This window comes from Paramormyrops kingsleyae, chromosome 25, assembly GCF_048594095.1.
Source record: "Paramormyrops kingsleyae isolate MSU_618 chromosome 25, PKINGS_0.4, whole genome shotgun sequence".
In the NCBI taxonomy this organism is placed as follows: domain Eukaryota; kingdom Metazoa; phylum Chordata; class Actinopteri; order Osteoglossiformes; family Mormyridae; genus Paramormyrops; species Paramormyrops kingsleyae.
Window position 1 is genome coordinate 10,713,389 of NC_132821.1, and position 7,206 is coordinate 10,720,594.

The following is a 7,206-nucleotide window of genomic DNA, read 5'->3' on the forward strand; positions in this document are numbered from 1 at the left end:
CCACCGGATCTCGGCTCCCCACTCAAACGAGTTAACCACGCCCCCCCGGCGCCACAAAACGCCCACCGGATCTCGGCTCCCCACTCAAACGAGTTAACCACGCCCCCCCGGCGCCGCAAAACGCCCACCGGCTCCCCACTCAAACGAGTTAACCACGCCCCCCGGCGCCGCAAAACGCCCACCGGATCTCGGCTCTCCCGGAGACCGTGGTATAGTTCGCACACTGCTGACAATCCAATAAAATATATTAGATATTATTGTATTTTTATTATAATTAATTATTAGTATTATAAAAGAGCTGAACCAATTACACTGACCCTCCCTTTGTATAAATGAAGTTTTTGATGTTTGTCTAGCTTTATGTCTAGACATTTAAAACCTTAAGCGAGGTTTAAGCGATGGTCCTTTGTCTTTACAATGTCTGTTGGGAGAGGAATTTGAGAAACCAGACAGTGGTCGCCAATTCACATCCTTTTGTTAGGAGATATGGAGCCAGTCATCAAAAACCTTAAGCGATATTCAAGCGATTGTCTTTTATCTTTACAAAGTCTGTTGGGAGAGGAATGTGAGAAACCAGACAGTGGTCGCCAATTCGCATCCTAGGCAGAGGCCTAGACATCAAAAACATCATTTACACAAAGGGAGTGACCAGAACTTAATTATTATACATTAGCAATGAAACTCATCAACTTTTTTGGCTAAGTCTTACTACATATTCAACAAGGCGTGGTATATAGGATGATGACTGATCAGTTGTGACTTTGAAAGCGGAGTATCACAAGCTGGGAGCTACTGACTGTCCGCAATAGGCTGAGAGAGGCTGGACTGAGGGCTTGTTTTTCACAGTCGGTAGACAAGTCTCTTTAGTGTCCTGCGTTTTTAGAACTGTGACCTTAAATGCCTACTTTCTGTAAGCTGTTAAGGTCTTAACGACCATTCCACAGGTGCATGTTAATTAATTGATTATGGTTAATTGAACATGCATGGAAAACATTGTTTAAACCCTTTACAATGAAGATCTGTAAAGTTATTTGGATTTTTACAACATTATTGTTGAAATACACAGTCCTGAAAAAGGGCCGTTTCTTTTTTTGCTGAGTATAGTTCTTGTGTGACCTGTCTACGTCAACCATGTCAGGTAATTATCCGTTTCAATGTGTCTATATAAAACGCTTTATTCATGCTTGTTTTCTGTATGGCTTTAGTCATAAAAGGTCAAGAAAAATCTCTGTTTTTTGTGAGTTCTGTTTTGTTTTTCTGTGTGTCAACTCTGTTCTTGTAATTGTTTACACTGTTATTACTTCGTTAGTAATTCTTCTATAACTTCACTTTATTGTACTGAATAGTACTTTTCTAATAACCTGTGTGATTGTGTCTTTTAAGTTTTATATGTTTATCTTGTTATAAATAACTCTTACAAATAAATAATACATAAAAATATTCTGGAACGCGCAAATGTCCTCCGCATTATTTTTGCTTTTATCGTGACGGTAGCTATATCATTTTCTATGCATTTTAGAGCTAAATTATTAAAAGTGTAATTTTCAAATGTTGTAACATAAATACGAAAGTACGTTTAACGAATATAAACCATAACTGTATACAGTTTTTAGTACTGTCGAGAGAACACAAAGCAAACGTATATTCGCTGGTGCTCCTTGAACGGATACTGTTTAATGCCCAATGGAAAGTATGTTTAGAGAGAAGATTGAAGATGACCGTTTGCTATAACTTTCAGAGAAGGTGTTTGAGTTTAGTTCTGAAGAGGAGCTGCTTTCACTGAGACCGGAACTTGACTGTCCTTACTGTAAAAAAGAAAAAGCTTTGCATGGCCATCTTTTACGCCGGCATTTGAAACCAGCTGTACATTATAGTGAAAATGATACTGGTGAGTATATGTGAAATTTATGCTGTAAATATTTGTTACAGTTTTTCAATGTATTTATGTTTATGTATATGCATGTTTTCCCTAGACAAGTTTACTATACCATGCTTCTGTTCTGAGAGGCAAGTAGCAAAAAGAAGCCACTGGCACTGTCCAAAGTGCCATCAAAAAATCAGCAGATCATCAGACTTTAGGAAACATCTCCAAAATCATGGTTAGTTAAAATTAATTATTTCTTTGATCAACTTGTAAATAGTTCAGTGGGGGAAAAACATAATAACCTTTTTTTGTTCAACAGGTTTAGTGGTTATTGGCAGTCCAACAAGTAAGTATCTCATGCTATGTCTTTGAACAATTTATTGCTATATATATATATATATATATATATATATATATATATATATATATATATATATATATATATATATATATATATATATATCTTTTCAGAGATCCCCTTTTCATACTTTTCTTTTCACCTACAGCTCTTGATGCAAAAGACCTGCCCACTGCTCAAGACCACCCTACATTTAATCATCTGAAGTGTAAAGTTTGCCATTTAGGATTCACCAACATTTCTAATTTACGTAGGCATGAGAAGGTGCAGCATGACAAGGAAAGGCAATCAATTATTTGTATTGATGCGAAAAATGGAATTTTCGTTACTCCAAAAGATCCCCATGGACCTAGGGTGCCGGTTCATGTCTGCAAATCCGTGCTCTCTTAAACAATTTCCTGTGAACTGCCCATTTGCAAAGACTTCATGGCAATTGCTTTAAAAAGTGGTAATCCAGGGATGGAATGCCAGCATCTGGTAAGGACTAATAAAGCCTTGGCATATACTCCCCCCCCTCCTCTGGCAGAAACATCAATTCAGTTAATGAGTGACAGAGGTCTAATCTCAAGAACTGCACAAAAGGAATGTCTGGACATGAATGCAAAAGCACATTCTGAAGGCATAGACTGTGTTTTCCCAGTTTTTTGGGATGAAACTAGCATTTCTGAGCGATTTATGTATTTTTCAGTGTTTACAAATAAGAAGGACAACTGGTGCAAGTTTGCAAGGACCCGTGTCACTTTTGATAGTCAGTCAGGAAAGTGGCATTGCCAGTGCAGAGTGAAGCGAAGAGCCAGTTGTACACATAGGTACCTTTCTATGTGGTACATGTTTCAGGAACATCCACATTTTTTTAAATCAACTGCTAATGTTCATTTGGAGGATACTGATGATGTGGAAGAAATAGTCTCAGAAACAGAGGAACCTCACAGGCAGTGTGCTGAAAGGTATGCAGATGTTATTAAGATGACAGAATATTTGTGGACACACAAAAAAATTCCAGAAGACCTCCCACATGAGCTCATCACCAAAGAAAAGCCTCTTCCAGAGTCATTTACACCATTGGAAGAAGTGTGCCCATATTGTCCTGGACCTTGTCCTCCAGCTCTGGATGAGAGCCGACTGGTGACGAAACATGGCACAGTTTATTTCATTTTGTCTGTGACCAAAGGTAAGTAAAACAATTATTAACTTTTTTGTGTTACCATTTAATACATTGTAGTCACAGCTAGGTGAATGATGAAATAAAAGTACATCTATCTTTCCAGGGGTTCCTGTTTATGCAAAACAATGCCCAGTCTGCAGAGTGCATGTGAGATTTCAAGACTATAACTCTGGGTTTCACAACTTTAATGTCTTTCTGTCACTACCTTTATGTTCACTTATGACATCTGCAGTTTCGGTGAGCCCATTAATACACTTGCATGAAATGCAATAAAATTATGATGTACAAATACTATATAACATGTAAAAATCTTTTATAAATCAGTTATTTTGTTGCAGCTGTATTTGTATTCCATGTTAGTTAATGATATTTTTGTCATTCTTGACAGAACCATATAGCAGTTGGCCGTTTCCTGAACACACTGGAAGATCATTCAAGAATCATCATTCCTCACAACACTGTCAGACAAGCCTTCTACCACTATTGTGCAATGAAAAGATTTTCTTATGATTTTTTCTGCTATCGCTGTTGTCACACCCTGCTCCGTACGATCCCGATGTGTGCCACGCCCCCCTCATTACCTCGTGTTCAACCCTGATTGTGCTAGGATACTAGTAGCCTTGATAGCTAGCTAGCGATGCAAACTTGGGCTAACCTAGGTTACTTAAAACACAAAACACAAATGCTCCTGACCTACAAACTATAGCCTACACATGATAGATGGTGTGCCAGCTGCAAGACACCACAAATCAAAGCCTGCAGTGGGTTGCACCAGCTAAGCGTAAGCTCGATCTTAGCCTACGATGGACGTAAATTGGCCCTACGTTCGAGTTTACGCACTACTAAAAAATAATCTGTTGCACCACGCTCTTAGTTTCAACGTAATACTAAGTTATAGCGTAAATTTTACACTACCTTAACATTAGGTGTAAAGTCCATCGTAAGAAAGACGTTAAAAAGTGGTGAAAATGGCTATCCGTTTTGAACGGTGGGAAGACTAAATTAAACGCGGTTTACGTCGAGAAAGAGTCATTCGTGACCGGTTACATCCCTTTGAAGAATATGATGATGTTGATCTGTATACTCGGTTTCGTTTTCGCCGTGCCGAATTACAAAAAATTACCGATCTGTTAGCTGCTGATCTACAGCATGATACTGACAGAAACGGAGCCCTCAGTCCGGCTTTACAAGTATGTCTGGCACTTAGGTACTTTGCCACCGGCTCTTTTCAAAGTCTTGTGGGCGACTCGATGCATGTACACAAGTCCACCGTGTGCAGAGCCATGAGAGCAGTGGCAGTGTCGCTGAATAAACACATAAACACGTACGTGCACTTTCCTCTGCTGCCTGTGCAACAAAACACAACCCGTCAGAAGTTTTTTCAGATCGCCGGTTTTCCAGATGTGTTAGGATGTGTGGATGGCACGCACTTCAAGATAAAAACACCCAGCGACCACGAAATTGACTACGTCAACAGAAAGGGCTACCACTCTATAAACGCACAAATTGTCTGTGACGCCGACCTTATTATCACAAACTGCGTGATCAAGTGGCCAGGCTCGAAACACGACAGTTACATCCTCAGGCAGTCTAGGCTTAGTTCAGACTTTGAAGAAGGAAGATATTCTGGAAGGTTGCTGGGTGACTCCGGATATCCCTTAAGAATATGGTTAATGACACCTTACCTTAGCCCATCAAATCAGCAGCAGGAGCGCTACAATGTAGCACACGTCAGAACAAGGAATGTGGTAGAACGTTGCATAGGTGTCCTGAAGAAACGGTGGGCTTGTTTGCACAGAGGTGATTAGGTTTATAGTCTGTTTACATTAATTCCTACAAAACTGCTATTCAGAACAAATAATGTCTAGGTAAATAAGCTATGCCTAACCTCTATAATTTATGGTGCAACCATTTTGTCACTGACAGGTATAATAATGGAGCCAGACAGAGCTGCTGTAGTAGCAGGTGCCTGTGTTGTTCTCCACAACATGGCCATAGCTTGGAAGGTACCTCTGGTGGAGGATGGATGTGAGGTGGATGGGGACTTAGACATTCCCCTGCACAATGAGATCGACCTAACAGCTGAAGCAGCAGCTGCTCGTGACTACCTCGCAGCATCCTACTTTGGATAATTAGAGCAGACCTAAGCCTACTACAATAAACAGCATACAATCCCCTTAATTCAGTTCTGCAATTAATACTAATAACTAATTTAAATTATGAGGACACAAAATAAAACATGGTTATGGTTCGAGCCTCAGCAGAATAGTCACCTGTCTATGGGCCCTTGAGAAAGGACCTTATCACCAAGCTCCAAGGATGCTGTGTGCTGGCTGATCCTGCACTGTGACCCCCAAGCTTGCTCTCACCTGTATATTTGCCAGTGTGTCTTATGGAGAGCAAGATGGAGTAGGTGAAGTTAAGCATTCCAATGTTCTTATGCAAATGGAAACAGAGGATCATTTCATTTCAGTTATCATACAATGACATTATTAATAGTCAATCACAACTCTTGCAATGAAAATATTTCAGATTTATTTGATTTCCAAGTAACACTATTAAGAATGAAAGATTATATAACTTTCTAGGGCTCATTCATAACAAAGGTATATATCCCTTGGTTTTCAGTTCTTGCAATTTTAATATTTCTAAATTTAGTTTTATTTTTTCCATGTCAATTTTCTCTTTTTCTGAATTAATTTTTAAAGTTTCTGCTTTAATTTTTTCAATTTCAACTTTATACAATTGACATTTAAGGAACTCTGCATCCACAATCTCTGGCCGTGGCTTGGATAGCCTGACACGCTTTGCTGGTGGTGGTGGAGGGCTGCATGCTGGCTCTGCAGGTGGAATTAATGGCAGTGGTATGGGAAATGCAGGGGTATCTGGACATGGGTGTGGAGGTGACTGCGATACTGGAGTTGGGGGTGAGCAGGGAGTGGGCACCTGCACTGCCAGCCCAGTTTCAATCCCGCCTCCTACAATTCCCACGAGTGATGGGGAATCCTCCCCAACAATGTGAAGAATTAAGGAGGAGTATGGCCGCACATCTGGCTTTGGGCCGCCTACAGTTCGTGCTGTTTTGGGGAAGTCCTCCGCTGCCTGCATCTTGAGGTCGCTCCACTTCTTCCTAACCTCTCTGACGTCCCTCTGCTCCACTCCCTTAGCATTTAAAGCCTCAGTAATGTCCTCCCATATCTGCTGCTTCCTTTCGTTTGTTATAAAATTATTGAATTTGGATTCTAATGTCAATTTATGTGCTCTGTATTTCGTAAGGAGAATTATGACCTCTTCGTGCGTAAAATTTTTCTCTCTCGGCCTACGGTCTGACATTTTTCTAAAAAAAAAAAAAAATCAACATCTTCAGGTTAACAAACACCCTTACCTCATCTCTGGGGTCAATTTCACATGAAAGAAATATATACTAATAGGTAAAAAATTTAAGTTTTCATCTGTTCTCGTGTCTCTGTGGAGATCTCGACCTCTGTGAAACTGGACCTCTGCTGCCATTATATGGTAAAGAAAAGTTACCCAGTGTAATGTAAAGGATGGCCCTTCGTAGTGAAACAGGTGGAGTATATTAGTCAATGTGAAGATTATTATGGTCTATAACGTTAAGTGCCAGGGTGAATTTGACTCCAAAACAGCACAATAAGATTGGCGATACATGACCCATTCATTTTTTATAAAACTTCTTATCTGAAGTAGATATAGGGTAGTACAACGTTCAGACATCATTTTAATAACTTTCTACCTTTTCCGCTGATTGAAGACAAGTTCCGCGGCTAGATATGACCAGTCAGCTAACGTTAGCTGCCA

At 39.9% G+C, this 7,206-nt stretch overlaps 1 pseudogene; it reads left to right on the forward strand.

Annotated features, from left to right (window-relative positions):
• The first annotated feature begins 1,941 nt into the window (after positions 1-1,941).
• LOC140583056 (uncharacterized) lies at positions 1,942-3,561 on the forward strand (annotated as a pseudogene).
• The last annotated feature ends 3,645 nt before the right edge of the window (positions 3,562-7,206 follow it).